The 18063-nt window shown below is 36.3% G+C and overlaps 1 long non-coding RNA gene across 11 annotated transcripts in view; it reads right to left on the minus strand.

Moving 5' to 3' along the window:
• LOC105712861 (uncharacterized) overlaps positions 1–18063 on the minus strand; it is a 726004-nt gene that overhangs the window by 94794 nt on the left and 613147 nt on the right. The window contains exon 10 of one of the 11 annotated variants that reach the window (XR_010341399.1): positions 5664–5781. The exons of the other annotated variants lie outside the window; for them this stretch is intronic. This is a non-coding gene — a long non-coding RNA (uncharacterized LOC105712861). The remainder of the gene's footprint in view (positions 1–5663; positions 5782–18063) is intronic. 11 annotated transcript variants of the gene reach the window in all.

Genomic DNA, 18063 nt, shown 5'->3' on the forward strand with positions numbered 1-18063 from the left:
TCCTCCCTCCTCAGAGGCCTCTGTAGAGCAATAATAGAGAGACCTAAAAGATTTTAAAAACCATAATGAATAATTTTTTTTTAACAGAGAGATGATCTGTATGATAGGAGTGATCTGAACATATTTCTAGAGAGTTGATGGAAGAGTAGAAATTGCTAAAGCAGTACTTGGAAAACCACAGAGAGAGGTAAATCCAAAGAATGAGCCAATTTACCTTGCAGAAAACAGAAAAGAGACACAAAAATGATGAGAAAAATAGAAAACAGAAAAAAGAAAGATGCGAGAGCAGCATTGGGCTGAAACTAGGAGGATGAATTGAAAATCTGTGCATGGAGGTTTCTCCTTCCCACTACACCCTATGTTTTCTTTCAGAGAATTTCTTCAGCTGTGGAAAAAATATTTTAAAATTTCTTTCTCCAAAAACATGGAATTATTTTAGAGAAAAGACTTCACACTGTGACAGATTACACTTATAGAATAATATTACTTATGTAGACAAACAATAAGCAACTTTACATTGTCTCACTCTAAAATACTTAAAGAAGCCCTTCTACTAAGCAAATTAAAACAACAATACAATCCTTATCATAAAGAGAAAGAATTACAACCACCAGCCCTACAGGAAAAAGAAATAACATAAGGACCAGAAGAAAACAAACAAAATCTCTCAAAAGCACAAGCATATTTTAAAGATCGACAGATACTGAAAAGGCACTTTACAAAGAAGTAATAGAAAATTAGGGCTCTATAGAAAGTCTGTAAGAATATATATTGTCTCATGCACTTATTGACAAACTTTTGAATGTTTAAGAATTTAGGTAAAATATAACATCTTTTTATTTTGTATTATATTTACTAAATTACTTACATTGACACTTTTTATAGTTTATTTGCCATTTTATTAAGTATCTTTTAATGTCTTTTTCATTTTTCCATTGCACGATTAGGATAGCTATATTACAAGACTTACTATTGGGTAGAGTGACTTCTGCTTTACTATATTCCTAGCCAGGATTGTTTTGGCCAATCTAGGGCATTGCTTTTATATAATTTAAAAAATAAACATATCTACATTTAATAAATTATTGCTGTGATTTTTAATAGGAACTATATTAAATCTATAAATCAATTTGGGAACAGTTGACATCTTTACTATGTTGAACCTTCCAATCCATAAATATATTGTGTTTCTCAGTCCATTTAGGTCTTCTTTAATTTCTTCTATCAGAAATTTGTAATTTCTAGCACACAGAACCCATACATGTTTGTTAAGTATTCTTTGTAGTTATTGTAAATTGTATTTTTTATTTTAATTTCCTCATGTTCAGTGTTAGTATATACAATTGTAATTGATTTTTGTGTGTTGATCTTGGACCCTGTGATTTTGCAAACTAACTTATTAGTTCTATATCAAGTTGAAATAATTTTTCTCTATTTCTAAATTTCTGGGAGGTTTTGTCAGGAATAAATGTCAGATTTTGTCAAATGCTTTTTCTGCATCAATTGATATGATCATATGATTTTTCTTCTTTAGCCTATTGATGTGATAGATTACCCTATCAGTTTTCAAATATTCAAAGGAAATTAAAAAAATACATAGAGAGCCTTGTGTACTTGGAATGAATTCCACTTGGTCATGATGCATAGTTTTTTTACATATATTATGTATTATATTTTCTACTATTTCCTTGAGAATTTAAGTTCATTTAGTTTTCTTGTTTTATACCATCTTTGTCTGTTTTTGATATCAGTCTGATACCGGCCTTATAAATTGTTGTGGGACATTCTCTCTTTTATTTTCAGGAAAAGATTTAAATTTTTTTAAACTAAAATTTGTGTTAATTTTTAAATTTTGGTAGACATCACCAGAGAAGCAATTTGAGTCTGGAATTATTTTAGAGAGATTTTAAATTATAAATTACATTTCTTTAATGGAGTATATAACAATTTAGATCATTTATTTCATCTAGATTGAGTTTTACTTGCTTGCGGTTTTCAAGGAATTGGTTTATTTCTACTAAATTGCCTAATTCAATAGTGCAAAGTTGTTCATATGATTCCCTTAAGAGTCTTTTCATGGCTGCATGATCTGTAATGAGGTACTACATTTTATTCCTGATATTGATGATTTATGTCTTCTCAGTTTTATTTTCTTTAGACTTGCTAGAGATTGATCAATGTTATTGATTTTTAAAAACAACTAGATTTTTGTTTCATTGATATTTTCTATTGTTTTCTTATTTTCAATTTTATTAATTTCTGCTCTTTATTTCCTTCCCCTGCTTGCTTTCAGTTTGTTGTTTATCTAGTTTCTTTATGTAGTAACTTATAGTACTGATTTGAGACTTTTCTTCATTTCTAATGTAAGCACTGAGTGTGACAAATTTCCCTCTCCATACTGCTTTTGCTATGCCCCAAATATTTTTATGTTTCTTTTTCATTTCCCTTTAGTCCAACATATTTTTTTCTTTCCTTTGAGACTTTCTCTTTGACTCTTGAGTTATTTAGAACGGTGATGTTTAATTTCCACATACTTAGGTATTTTACTGTAGTTTTCCATTATTGGCTAACTACTATGTTATAATTAGAGAACACACTCGGTGTGACATCAATGCATTTAAATGGTTGACATTTGTTTTATGGTCAGATATGATATATATTGGTGAATGTTCCATGACATTTGAAAAAATTATGTATTTTGCTATTGTTGAGTGAAGTGTTCCATGTATGTCATTTAGATTCTCCTGGTTTATTGTATTTTTCAGAATTTCTGTATTCCTGCTGATTTGTATGTACTAATTCTATCAATTGCTGAAAATAGTGTTCAAGTCCCCAATTATAATTGTGAATTTGTCTATTTCTTCTTTAATCTTTGAATTTTTGCTTTATGTATCTTGAGGCTCTGTTGTTTTGTGTGCATACAAATCAAATTGCTATATCTTCCTGGTGGATTGATTCTTTTATCATTATATAATGTTCCATTTGTCTGTAATAATTTTCTTTGTTCTGGAATCTTTTTATCAGATATTAATAGTGTCAATTCTGCTTGGGTTTTTTGATTGTTTAAAAGGTATCCGTGTGTGTGTGTGTGTGTGTGTGTGTGTGTTTCCATTTTCTTTTCCACCTTCCTATGTTATTGAACTTTGAGTGAATTTCTTACAAATAGCATATACATGAAGATGGTCATGCTTTTTATCCACTCTGCCAATTTCCATCTTTTGAGTAGTGTATTTAGACGATTTATGTTGAAGGTACTAATTACCATTTAAAGCTTAAATTTACCAGTTTTAAAATTTGTTTTCTGATTGTCTTGTCTGTTTCCCCATTCCTATGTCTCTCTTTCCCTGTCTGTTAGTGGGTTTCTTGAACATTTTTGGAGATTTCATCTTGATTTATTTTTAGTATTTCTTTGCAGTATATAAGAGTGTATCTTTTGTATGATCTTTGTAGTTGTTGCTCTGGGTCTCTGTTAATATGGACATAGATATAGATATAAATATAGATATTTCAGCATCTTACCACTCAAGTTAATGTATAAACTTCCATCCCATTTAGGTTCCTTAACCTTTCTCACTTTTAAATATGTGAGTTTTAATACAAAAGATAAATAGAACAAAAAGCTGGTTATTTGAAAAGATAAATAAAATTGATAGACCATTAGTAATATTAACCAAGAAAAGAAGACAGAATATACAAATAAGCTTAATTAGAAACAAAACAGGAGATATTACAACCAATACCACAGAAATACAAACAATCATTCAAGACGACTATGAACACCTTTATGCACATAAACTAGAAAACCTAGTGGAGATGAATAAATTCCTGGAAATATACAATCCTTCCAGATTAAACCAGGAAGGATTAGAAACTCTGCAAAGACCACTAACAGTGAGATAGAAATGGTAATTTTAAAAATTGCCAAAAAAAGAGTCCAAGATCAGATAGATTCACAGCTGAATCCTATCAGACATTCAAAGAATTGTTACCAATCCTATTGACTGACACCATTCCCAAGATAAAGAGGGAATCCTCCCTAAATAATTCTATGAATCCAGTATCACCCTAATACCAAAACAAGAAAAGGACATAACGAAAAAAGAAAATTACAGAACAATATCCCTGATGAATATAGATGTGAAAATTCCTAACAAAAAACTAGGTAATCAAATCCAACAGCATGTCAAAAAGATAATCCACCATGATCAAGTGGTTTTCATACAAAGGATGCAGGGATGGTTTAACATATGAAGTCAATAAATGTGATATACCATATAAACAGAATTAAAAACAAAAATCACATGATCATCTCAATAGACACATAAAAAGCACTTGACAAAACGCAGCATCCCTTTTTGATTAAAACCCTCAGCAAAATCAACATAGAAGGGATACTCCTTAATGTAATAAAAGCCATCTATGACAAACTCACAGCCAACATAATACTGAATGGGGGAAAGATGAAGGCATTTTCCCTGAGAACTGGAACAAGACAAGGATGCCTACTGTCATGACTTCTATTAAACATAGTACTAGAAGTCACAGCCAGAGGAATCAGACAAGAGAAAGAAATAAAGACCATTCAAATCAGTAAAAAGGAAGTCAAATTGTTGCTGTTTGCTGATATGATTTTATACCTAGAAAACCTTAAAGACTCCTCCCAAAAGCTCCTAGAACTAATAGATGAATCAGCAAAGTTTCAGGATACAAAAGTAATGTACATAAATCAGTAGCCCTGCTATACACCAACAGACACCAAGCTGAGAATCAAATCAAGACCTCAATCCCTTTTAAAATAACTGCGAGAAAAGTAAAACACTTAGGAATATGCCTAACAAAGGAGATGAAAGACCTCTACAAGGTAAACTCCAAAACACTGCTGAAAGAAATAGATCACAAACAAATGGAAACATATCCCATGTTCGTTGATGGGTAGAGTCAATATTTTGAAAATGACTATACTGCCAAAAGCAATCCACAAATTCAATGCAATTCCCATCAAAATACCACCATCATTCTTCTCAGAACTAGAAGAAACAATCCTAAAATTCGTATAAAACAAAAAAGAGCCCACATAGCCAAAGCAAAAAGAAATCTGGAGGCATCACATTACCTGTCTTCAAATTATACTATAAGGCCATAGTCACTAAAACAGCATGGTACTGGAATCAAAATTGGCACATACACCAATGAAACAGAATAAAGAAACCAGAAATAAAGCCAAGTATGGCCAGGTGTGGTGGCTCATGCCTGTAATCCCAGCACTTTGGGAGGCCGAGGCAGGTGGATCACCTGAAATCAGGAGTTCAAGACCAGCCTGGTAAACATAGCAAAACTGGTCTCTACTAAAAGTACAAAAATTAGCCAGGTGTGGTGGCAGGTGCCTGTAATCCCAGCTACTCAGGAGGCTGAGGCAGGAGAATCACTTGAACCTGGGAGGCAGAGGTTACGGAGAGCTGAGATTGCACCACTGCACTCCAGCTTGGACAACAACAGCGAGACTCTGTCTTAAAAAAAAAAAAAAAAAGCTGGCACGGTGGCTCACACCTGTAATCCCAGAACTTTGGGAGGGTGAGGCAGGTGGATTGCCTGAGGTCAGGAGTATGAGACCAGCCTGGCTAACATAGTGAAACCCCATCTCTACTAAAAATATAAAAAATTACCTGGGCATGGTGGTGGGCGCCTGTAACCCCAGCTGCTAGGGAGGCTGAAGCAGGAGAATTGCTAGGACCTGTGAGGTGGAGGTTGCAGTGAGCCGAGATCACACCATTGCACTCCAGCCTGGGAAACAAGAGCAAAAACGCTGTCAAAAAAAAAAAAAAAAAAAAAAAAAAAAAAAACCTTAGAGCCAGCTGATCTTTAACAAAGAAACAAAAATATAAAGTGGAGAAAGAACACCCTATTCAACAAAGGGTGCTGGGATAATTGGCAAACCACCAGTAAAAGAGTGGAAGTGGATCCTCATCTCTTACCTTATACAAAAACCAACTTAAGATGGGTCAAAGTCTAAAATCTAACACCTGAAACCATAAAAATTCTAGAAGATAACATCAGTAACTCCCTTCTAGACATTGGCTTAGGCAAAGAGTTCATGACTAAGAGCCCAAAAGCAAATGCAACAAAAGTAAAGATAAATAGATGTGACTACATTAACTAAAAAGCTTCACAGCAAAAGAAACAATCGGCAGAGTAAACAGACAACCCACAGAGTGGGAGAAAAATCTTCCCAATCTATGTATTTGACAAAGAACTAATATCCAGAATCTACAAGGAACTCAAACAAATCAGCAAGAAAAAACCAAACCCATCAAAAAGTGGGCTAAGGATATGAATAGACAATTCTCAAGAAAAGATATACAAATGGCCAACAAAAATACGAAAAAATGATCAACATTACTAATGATCAGGGAAATGCAAATGAGAACTACAATGTGATACCACCTTACTACTGCATGAATGGCCATAATGAAAACATGTTTTAAAAAAGATTTTGGAGGGAATTTGGTGAAAAGGAATACTTTTTACACTGCTTGTGGGAATGTAAACGAATACAACCGCTATGGAAAACACTGTGGGCATTCCTTAAGGAACTAAAAGTAGAACTACAATTTGATCTAGCAATCCCCCTTCTAGGTATCTACCCAGAAGAAAAGAAGTCATTATATTAAATAGATACTTGCACACACATGTTGATAGCAGCACAATTTGCAATTGCAAAAATATAGAACCAGACCAAATGCCTATCATCAATTAGTGGATAAAGAATTCATGTTATGCATATACCACAGAATACTACTTACTGTAAAAAGGAACAAAATAATGGCACTTGCAGCAATCTGGATGGAACTGGAGATCATTATTCTAAGTGAAGTAACTCAGGAATAGAAAATCAGACATCATATGTTCTCACTTAGAAGTGGAACTAAGCTATGAGGATGCAAAGTCTTAAGAACGATATAGTGGACTTTGGGGACTCGGGAAATGATGGAAGAGGGATGATGAATGAAAGACTACAAATTGGGTACAGTGTATACTGCTTAGGTGACAAGTGCCCCAAAATGTCAGCAATCACCAGTAAAGAACTTATTCATGTAACCAAACTCCACCTGTTCCCCAAAACCTATGAAAATAAAAAATTAAAATTAAATAACTGTGAATATGTGAATTTTATTCAGTTTCCTGAATCTGTAGGTTTGCATATTTCACTAAATTTAGGAAGTTCTCACCCACTATTTATTCAAATACTATTTTAGCGCCTCTCTCTTCTTCCTGCCCTTCTTTGACTACAATAATAGTAGTCTACAGAAATAGTCAATTTGTATTATTGACCACAATAATGCCAATGCTGGATCTTCTGCTATTGTTCCACAGGTCCTTGAGGTTTCATTCATGTTTTTCTAGTTTATTGTTCAGACTTTATAAATTCGATTGATCCTTCCTCAAGTTACTGATATAAAATGGTTACATTAAAATCACATAAACCAAAAAAAAGCCACCAAAGATTTACATTTTGATAAAATTGGCTAACTGCAGGAACTAGGACACGCTTTTATTTATCACTTGTGATAGCCTATGAATTACAGAAATAGCCTATAGAATTTGAATTTACTCACTCAGCTGTTGGTTTTCCATGTACTTCCTAGACACAGACCATGACTTCTGGTGTTTCACCTTTTCTTTCCTTTTTGAAAATAACAACAACACACAACCCCAAACTCAGTGTAAATGAAGCTATTAGGAGAAAAGTTATTTTCTCATTTTTTTTTTTTAGCACATTCACACATAACTGAAATGATTTATGTTCCTTAGTTTTCTTGGTCTTGAAAAGATGAGTGATTGTATCGACCAATGCTATTTGTGGTGGTGCTATGGCTGTGTGCCGCCATCCAGATACGTTGTTTCTTAGTGTCCTGAATCTCTACGGGGACAGCTAATGAACACTTTTTGGCACATGCTAAGAAGCCTGAAATAAGCACCATTATGATTTATTTCTATCTAAATTACTCCAATTTGGGAAAGGATGCTGAATTGCACTGATTTTTCCATAAAACTAGCTCATTTTGATGAATACCAGTTTGTCTCTTGATGCAGGATATTAGAGAAACAGAAAATAAACACATACACACACATAAATGTCTCCAACCTTTTATTTTGAATCAAACAATTGCTTTTTGTTTCTCTCATTGATTCAGTTGGTAATTAATACTATGCTCTACAATGAATGCCACTTGAATAATTTGAACATTCAACAATATTAATATTCCCTTTCTTTGAAACAAAAATGAACCAAAGAACCTTTTAACAGATGTTTAAAGCATATTTTGCCATCATATTGGGCATTCGTGCCTATAAACAATAAAATGGTGAATTATTCTTTAAATCTGCAGCTCTCTCAGCATTTTACAATCTGATCACTTATATTGAAAGTAGGCTCTATTATAAACTAATTTTATGAAGAATGTATCTTCATGTAAAACTCTCTGAAATATTCATTTTTTTCTCAACCTCTTCCTCATAATTATTACTATATTTGAAATCTGTAATTTAAAATAGGTGCACATAAAACTGACAAATGTCATTTGGCAGAGAATCTTACATGCAAAATAGCCACTTAGGCTTATTGTTTGCTAAACATGTATGTACCTGAAAATATTAAGCTGAATTTATTCAGCAAAGAAATAATCAGGGGAAACATTTAAATGTCACTTTTACCTGAAAAACCATTAAATGGGCCAAGATATGGAAGAGACACTGAGAGCCAAAAACAATGAAAATTTACCCTTATATAATGTATTTTCTAGCTTGAAAAAAAAAGGCATACCACTACCAAACCGAAAATTTTTTTTAATTAAACAAAACAAGATGTAAATGTGAGACATGTCTAAGAAAATATGCAGTTAAATGCCAAGTGAATGGCACATACAATAAATCCTAAAAATTCAGAGAAGGGTCAAGATCGTGGGAATCAGAATAAATCATGAAGCTCTCAGAAGTCATCTTACTTGCAAGGATCATAGCAGTAAAGATATTGGTTGATGCAAAAGTAATTGCTGCTTTCGTCACTGAAAGTAATAACAAGAAATCGCAATCACTTTTGCAACAACCTAATATAATCTTGTTGTGCTGAAGCTAGCCTGTTCTGGCTGCAATGAAGGATGATCATCAGCAAGTTCTGCCACTCTGCATTCAGTCATGTTAGGTTAACAGCATGAAACTGTCCTGGTTGGAAGTATTTTTATACCAAAAAAAGAGGCAAACACTAGGGAAAAAAAAAGTTGAAAAATTTAACAACCTACCATCATATGTAAGGGAATTTATCAAAATCTAGTTCAAATATTAATTTCATCTCTATTTAAGACTTTTTTTGTTTTGCAGATGAGGAGGCTGAAGCCAACAGGTTAAAGCAACTTCAGTAAGTCATGCTGTAAGTAAATAGCATCCTGATTTTCATATTTTTACTATCTAACCTTTGTTCAAACAACTTAATTATTTGTTGTCTTACAGTTTCAGCCTATTATAGATTCTTGATATACAGAAGAACAAGGTTATTGAATTTTCAAACCTCATAACTAATTTAGAAATCCTTACCATTCACTTTGTAGAATTAATTGGATTCTTTCCAACATGTATTCCAGTAAAACTGATCCCTCCATCCATTGAGTCTCCCACATTTAATGGTTACTTTGATTCTCTTCCCCCAGTGGACTGTGGATCAATCTATTTCTATGATTTGGGAGTATCCACGAAGGAAAGAGAGTTTAAGCCACCAGAGAGATTTGCACTTACCTAACTATAGAGTATTGAGAAGGGGTTAGATTATAGTTAAGTGATTTGGATCCAATATTCTCTCCAGCTAAGTTGTAGTTACTGGTTTTTTCATCATGTAGTTCTGCTACAACACTAAATCCTAGAGAAAGCTTTCTTATCAATTAGAATGGGCTACACTAGGCTGCAGTAACAAACAACCTCCAAATCTGAGTGTCTTAACCAAAATATATTTCCCATGTATGTTACATTGCTTTCTTAGGTTGAAAGCAGCTCTGTTCCATGTCACTCCCACTCAGGGTCTCAGGATGATAGAATCTTTACATCTACAGTGTCACGAGAGCATGAAAAAAGGAACATGGTTGACCACATATGGGCTCACCAAGGCTTCCACCCAGAAGTAAACACACCATTGCTGCTCACGTTCCTTATCATGTTAGGCCAATGCAAGTCACATGGTCTAAGTGATGTAATATTCCACCAGAATTGAAACACTGGTAACAGTCCTAAAGATTACCACAGCTTAGGTGTCTACCATTAATAATTAGAGAGAGTAAAACTTTTGGCTAAATTTGCATGATAAAAAACTATCTACATAAGTAAACGTATTTGTCTTGTGTCTTATGTGTATATTTCTCTCTGAGATAGCATCAATATCTACTATACAATCAGTACAAAAATATGTTTTAAAAGGAAGAACATGATTATTTCTAAATGAGCAGTGCACAAACTATATCTCTAGGAGAAAGCTTATTCTCATTCATTTATTTAGCTAGGTCAACTTCTCTTTCAAATTCACTTTATTGATATGAATCTAGAGCGATACCCAGCCCATCACAAACAGAGCTGGCTAGGTTTCTAAAGCTAATTTCTGCCTGAGGGCTTTGCGGTTTAATCACCTGACTTTCTTTTGTTTTCAGTTCTTGCTGTTGTTGGACTTCCTGAGGTTTTATATGGTAGTGCTCTGAATTGACCTTTTCTTATTTTCATTTTATCTCTCCCTGTGTAGAAACTAGTGTAGAAGGTAAGCCTAATCTCCATCTCTCCTGAACATGACAGATTCTCTACAAATTGAGATTTGTAAATGTCAATGAATCACGTCCTCCATTTCCCTCAACTAAAATGCATTCCTAACACTGCTGAAAAGTAGAAGACCTACCTGCAATGGGGAAAATTAGCAGTATAATTCTAAGAAGGATATCCATACTTCATGACTCCAATATCCAAAGGTTTTCCTGTCCTTGGCCATATTAAGCCAAATTTTTCCCGATTTTTGTTTGTTTATTCTTTTTAAGCTAGATGCTGGTTGAGTGACAAAGTCACATTCACAAACATGTTACATGATGGCACTAATTCCATTTTGAAATATTACATTTTACTAATAATAGAAAAATGTATTATATACCAGTTCTACTTACATATTATTGGTATATATAATCATGTAACTTGAAAACATTTTTAGTACTTTATATACACACTAGAGTTTCAGACACATTTCTTTTCAGGAAGTTTTTGTTGTTGTTGTTGTTTGTCTATTTGAGACAGAGTTTTGCTCTTGTTTCCCAGGCTGGAGTACAATGGTGTAATCTCAGCTCACCACAATTTCCGCCTCCCTAGTTCAAACGATTCTCCTGCCTCAACCTCCTGAGTAGCTGAGATTACAGGCATGCACCACCATGCCCAGCAAATTTTGTATTTTTGGTAGAGACAGGGTTTCTCCATGTTGGTCAGGCTGGTCTCGAACTTCCCAACCTCGTGTGATCTGCCCGCCTCTGACTCCCAAAGTGCTGGGATTATAGGCCTGAGCCACCATGCTAGGCCTCTTCTTGGAAAATTTTTAAATAGATACCATCTCTAGTTATATATTAATTTCTCCATCAATTTAAATGTTTTCTTAGCAAATGTTCTTGGATACAAATAATAGACATACATATTTTTAGAACTGAGAAACTTAATTCAAGTCACATCTTTATTTTACCAAGGAAAAAGGTATGGTTTTGCTCTGTGTCCCCATACAAATCTCATGTCAAACTGTAATCCCCACATGTCAGGGGAGGGGCCTGGTGGGAGGTAATTGCATCATGAAGGTGAATTTTCCCCTTGCTGTCCTCATGATAGTGAGTGCATTCTCACAGTTCTGACGGTTTAAAAGTATGGCACTACCCCTCTCCCTTTTTCTTTCCTGCCACCTTACAAAAAAGATACTTGCTTCTTCTGTACTTTCTGCCATGATTGTAAGTTTTCTGAGGTCTCCTCAACCATGCAGAACTGTGATTCATTAAACTTCCTCACTTTATAAATTACCCAGTCTCTGGTAGTTTTTTTATAGCAGTGTGAGAACAAACTAATACAGAAGACAGGTATTAACAGTAGGGTACTGCTATAAACATACCTAGAAACGTGGAAGTGACTTTGTAACTGGGTCACAGGCAAAGGTTGAAACAGTTCAGAGGACTCAGAACAAGACAGAAAGTTGAAGGAGAGTCTGGAACTTCCTAGATACTTATTGAATGGTTGTGACCAAAATACCGAGAGTAATATGAACAATAAAGTCCAGGCTAATGTGTTCTCAGATGGAGATGAGGAACTTATTGGGAACTGGAGCAAAAGTCACTCTGGCTATGCTTTAGCAAAGAGACTGGAAGCATTGTTCCCCTGCCTTAGACATCTGTGGAACTTCGAACTTGAGAGAGATAATGTAGGGTATCTGGTGCAAGAAATTTCTAAGCAGCAAAGCATTCAAGATGTGACCTGTTTTTTTCCAAAACCGTATGCTCATATGTGTCCATAAAGAGAGGATCTGAAATTAGAACTTATGTTTAAAAGGGAAGTAAAATAAAGGTTTCAAAAATTTGCAGCCTCACCATGTAGTAAAAAATAAAAACTCATTTTTTTCTGGGGAGAAATTCAAGCTAGCTGCAGAAATTTGCATGAGTAAGGAATAGCTGAATGTTAATAGCCAAGACAATGGGGAAAATTTCTCCAGGGAATTTCAGAGATCTTCATGGCAGCCCCTCCTATCAGAGGCCTGGAGGCCTAGGAGGAATAAATGGTTTTGTGGGCCCAGGGTGCTTCTGCTCTGTGCAGCCCTGGGACTTGGTGCCCAGCATCTCAGTGGCTCTAGATCCAGCTATGGCTAAAAGCAGCAAAGGTACAGTGTGTGCCATTGCTTCAGAGGGTGCAAGCCCCAAGCTTTGGTGGCTTCCATGTGATGTTGAGCCTATGGGTGCACAGAGGTCAAGAGCTGAGCAGCCTCCACCTAGATTTTAGAGGATGGGGGGAATTGCCTGGATGTCCAGGCAGAAGTCTGCTGCAGGGAGCTCTCATGGAGAACCTCTACTAGGGCATGCACTGGGGAAATGTGGGGTTGGAGCCCCACACAGAGTTCCACTGGGGCACTGCCTAGTGGAGCTGTGAGAAGAGGGACACCAACATCCAGACCCCAGAATGGTGGGTCCATCAACAGCTTGCACTGTGTGCATGGAAAAGCTGCAGGCACTCAACACCAGCCTGTGAAAGCAGCCAAGGGGGTTGTACCCTGCAGAGCCACAGAGACAGACTCACCCCAAGGCCTTAGGAGCCCACCTCTTGTGTCAGTGTGTCCTGGATGTGAGACATGGAGTCAAAGGAGATTTTGGAGCTTTAAGATTTAATGGCTGCCCTGTTGGGTTTTTGGTCAATTTCTCCCATTTAGAAAGGGAGCATTTACCCAAGGCCTATACTCACATTGTATCTTTGAAGTAACTAATTTGTTTCAGATTTTACAGGCTCATAGATGGAAGGGGCTTTTCTTGTCTCAGATGAACTTGGAATTTTGAGTTAATGCTGGAATGAATGAAGACTTTGGGGGACCGTTGGGAAGGGATAATTGGTTTTGAAATGTGAAAAGGATATGAGATTTGGTGGGGGGGACCAGGGGCAGAATAATATGGTTTGGCTCTCTGTCCCCACTCAAATCTTGTGTCAAATTTTAATCTTCATGTGTCAGTGGAAGAGCCTGGTGAGAGATGATTGAATCACAAGGGCAGATTTTTTATTTCCTGTTCTTGTGATAGTGAGTGACTTCTCATGAGATCTGATGCTTTAAAAGTGTGGCACTTTCCTTCTTGCGCTCTCTCTCCTGCCACTTTTTGAAGAAGGTGCCTCGCTTCTCCTTCACCTTTCGCCATGATTGTAAGTTTTCTGAGGTCTCCCCAGCCATGATGAACTGTGAGTCAATTAAATTTCTCTTCGTTATAAATTACTCAGTCTCAGGTGGTTTGTTATAGCAGTGTGAGAATGGACTAATACAGGGAATATTAAGGTTTTGAAAGGTTTTTTACACTAAAGAAAGACAAATTTCTGGGAAGCCATTGTCAACTAAAAGAAGAAAAGGCTTTCAATGGGCAACATCAAGGGAAAGCAGTAAGAGTAACAATATATTGGCCCCGTGTGGTGGCTCATGCCTGTAATCCCAGCACTTTGGGAGGCCAAGTTGGGCAGATCATTTGAGGTCAGGAGGTTGAGACCAGCTTGGCCAACATGGTGAAAACTTGTCTCTACTAAAAATACAAAAATTAGCCAGGCGTGGTGGTGGGCACCTGTAATCCTGGCTACTTGGGAGGCCGAGGCAGGAGAATCACTTGAACCTGGGAGGTGGAGGCTTCAGTGAACCAAGATTGTGCCACTCCACTCCAGCCTGGGCAACAGAGTGAGACTCCATCTCAAAAAAAAAAAAAAAAAAAAAAAAGAGTAACAATATATTATATGAATCACTTATTAGTTTATGTTTAGGATTTCTTATCTGTGCTTTTTAAAGGTAGCTATAATAACTATAGTAGTATAACTTTGCTTACTAGGTTGGAAATCCACATATATAAGGTGACTATTGTGTAGTGACTGCCTAGAGGCTGTGTTAAGAAAGATTCTGAGGACACATAAAGAAAGCCTTGGCATCCTGGTTATGTGTTTGGTTGGTTATGTCTGCCTGGCTCAGGGAATGAGAGAAATGGCATACGTGCTGCACTTTGTTGTGCCTGATGTACCCAAAGTACATGCAAACATGGACTGGTCAGGAATACCATAGTTTAATTTTGCCCATGATGCTAGGTAGAGTATAAAAATCTTTGATTAGCTTTGTGCATTCCATTTTCCTGTCAACACAGTGAATAGTTTGTTTATAAAGAGTTTTAAAGATTTTTTTTAAAAAATCAGAACATGAGAAATCAAATGCATCGGTGGTCACTTCGCACTGTTTGGATGAAGAACAGGGAATTGAAATAGCTGTTATCTAATGATTTCCTACAATATCTGGGGACTGCTAAAGAATGATACTGTGCAGAAACTATTCTAAATATATTTCTGAGAGTAGCTAATTGGAGAAAAAGATCTTGCAATTTGTTCTTGGAAGGTCTACATTTAAGGCTGTATTCCCCCCATCTCAAAAAGAAAGAAAACACATTGTGATTTATATCAGAGGAAGTTTCAAGAACTGGTCCTTCAGGACATCTCTGAAGCATTGCTATATTTTCTTCTAGTTTATGAGTAGTAAGGACACGGAAAATTGTTGCAGGAGAAACAAAAAGAATTTATGAAGCATTTGTTGTAAAATTCCCCAGACATAAGTACAGTGAGAAGATAATGAATCATTTACAATCAAGGGCACACAAGTTAAGAAAGAACTCAGCCAAAAATACATATTTCATAGACTGTATTGTAGGCAATCACTGCCAAAAACTATTTATACACTGATAAAATAAATCTAAGAGTATGTTATATAATTTCAAACAACAGTAAATAAACTTTAAAGCAACTATTTGTCTCAATTCTCCATTTTCTCAGCAGGATGGTAAATATGGTAGGTTTGACTTGGAATATGAGTCAGGAATCCCAAATTCGAATCCTAAATTTGTCAGCAACCAGGTATGTGATTTCTAGCCAGTTTCATGATGTCTCTAGACTTTAACTTTATCTCTTAAACTATTTTGTTTGGATTAAATAATCCCTAAAACATATTTTTACTCTAAAAAGCATGATGATGTTATATAAAGAAGAAAGCACACCCACCTACACACCAAAACAAGTGGTCAGAGATTGCACTTGGTGGGAAAGGGTGAACTTGAAGACAAGCCTAAAACTGATGTAAACCTTCTCCTATTTGCCTTCATGGATGGGCAGCTTAAAGAAGACTGGGAAACAGATTACCTTTATCTTGGTGCACCCTGACAGCTCTCAGGATTGCTCCTAGTTGGCACTGTAAAGAAGAGAGCCTTGGGTCAGGAAGGGCACAAGGGGGCAGAGAAGTAGACCCACAGGTTCCGTTTTAACACCTCCAGCTCTCAGTTGCTTCTCTAGAGAAGGCACACTATTTTTTTCCCCCGGTAGCCTGGATGGATGCAACATGCTTCTTCAGAACTTATTTCAATTCCTGGGGAGCATATTGCATCCATCCAGGCTACCAGGACAGAAAAAGAAATCTGTCGCCTGGGCTGGAGTGCAGTGGCACCATCTCGGCTCACTGCAACCTCCGCCTCCTGGGTTCAAGTGATTCTCCTGCCTCAGCCTCTTGAGTAGCTGGGATTACAGGCACCTGCCAGCATGCCCACTTAATTTTTTGTATTTTTAGTAGAGATGGGGTTTCATCATATTGGCCAGGCTGGTCTCAAATTCCTGACCTTGTGATTTGCCCACTTCAGCCTCCCAAAGTGCTGGGATTACAGGCGTGAACCACTGCGCCCAGCCAAGAAGACACACTTCTGTCATCCTAAAGTAGCAATGAGGCACCTCCTACTCAAAGTGATGGAGTCACTAAAGTATAACTGTCCCTGCCTGTGGAAACATTGTCAATCACCTGTGGGACTTCTAGCCCTGACCCTCATCTTCAGAACTTATTTCAATCCCTGGAGAGCATGTTGCATCCATTCAGGCTACTGAGGCAGGAAAAGATGAAAAGTTACCTTATAAGAAGCTTTATGAGAATTGCTGTAAGAATTTTAGCCTGGGTGAGAAATTGAGAATGGAAATAAGTAAGTGATGCAAGAGGATGTGCAAACAATGATCAATAGAATTTGCTGATGGATTAGAGGGGCCAAAAATTAGAGAGGCCAGAATGAGAAATTTTCTTTCCTTAACAGCGAGCTGGAAGATTTCAATGTTAAAATAAGTAGACTATGAGCCTGTAAATGACCTCTTTCCAGGGAACTAATCTAGCCAGATACTAGCCTAGCCCATACCCCAGACCTTCACCTCACAGTGCCCAGTTGTTCTCTAGCACAGCACTTTATTTCTTTTATCAGAGCCTGTAATTTTATTACTCACTTTAAAAAAATGTATGTATGGTATGTGTTCTGCACTGAAGTGTTCGCTCTGAAGACAAGATTTCATCTTTCTTATTCACACATGTCTGACGCAGGGTAAATGCTCAATAAAATATTTATTCAATGAGCTAATTAGTAAATTAGAGTTGCACAAAGAAAGAGCAACATAGTCAAATAAAACTGAGAAATACTGAATACTATATACCCCTCTTGTGGAATATGAACAAACATTTTTCTTAATAACTTCATTTATTTTACATGTGTTAGAAAAAAAACTGGAATACCTCTTTATTTCAGATATATTAATGGTTACAATAGGAATATATTTTTTTTCAAAATAGATTTCCTTTTGTGAAGAAAATAATAATAGAACCGGCATGTGGATATGGCAAAAAATCTAAATATATCATGGTTGAACTGAAAGGAAAGTGAGATGTGTTAGCTTGTCCTTACTAATAATATACAATAAACTACCAAAAATGTAATGGTTTAAAAAACAACATAACTTTATTATCTAAAACTTTCAGAAATTAAAAGTCCTAAAATCCATATGTTGGAATAGCTGTATAACTTCTGAAGGCTCTAGAGGAGAATCTGTTGTTCACTTTTTCTACCTTCGAGGATGTATTGGTTCATTTTTATGCTGCTGATGAAGACATCCCCAAGACTGGGCAATTTACAAAAGAAAGAAGTTTATAGACTTAGAGTTCTATGTGGCTGTGAAGGCCTCACAATCATCACGGAAGGTGAAAGTCACATCTCACATGGTGGCAGACAAGAGAAGAGATCTTGTGCAGGGAAATTCCCATTTTTAAAACTATCAGATCAGGCCAGGTACAGTGGCTCATGTCTGTAATCCCAGCACTTTGGGAGGTGGAGGCAGGCAGATCAGGAGGTCAGGAGTTCAAGACCAGCCTGGCCAATATGGTGAAACCCTGTCTCTACTAAAATACAAAAATTAGCTGGGCATGGTGGCAGGTACCTGTAAACCCTGCTACTCATC

This window comes from Aotus nancymaae, unplaced genomic scaffold (assembly GCF_030222135.1).
Source record: "Aotus nancymaae isolate 86718 unplaced genomic scaffold, 86718_ANA_hifiasm-v0.15.2.pri h1tg000008l, whole genome shotgun sequence".
In the NCBI taxonomy this organism is placed as follows: domain Eukaryota; kingdom Metazoa; phylum Chordata; class Mammalia; order Primates; family Aotidae; genus Aotus; species Aotus nancymaae.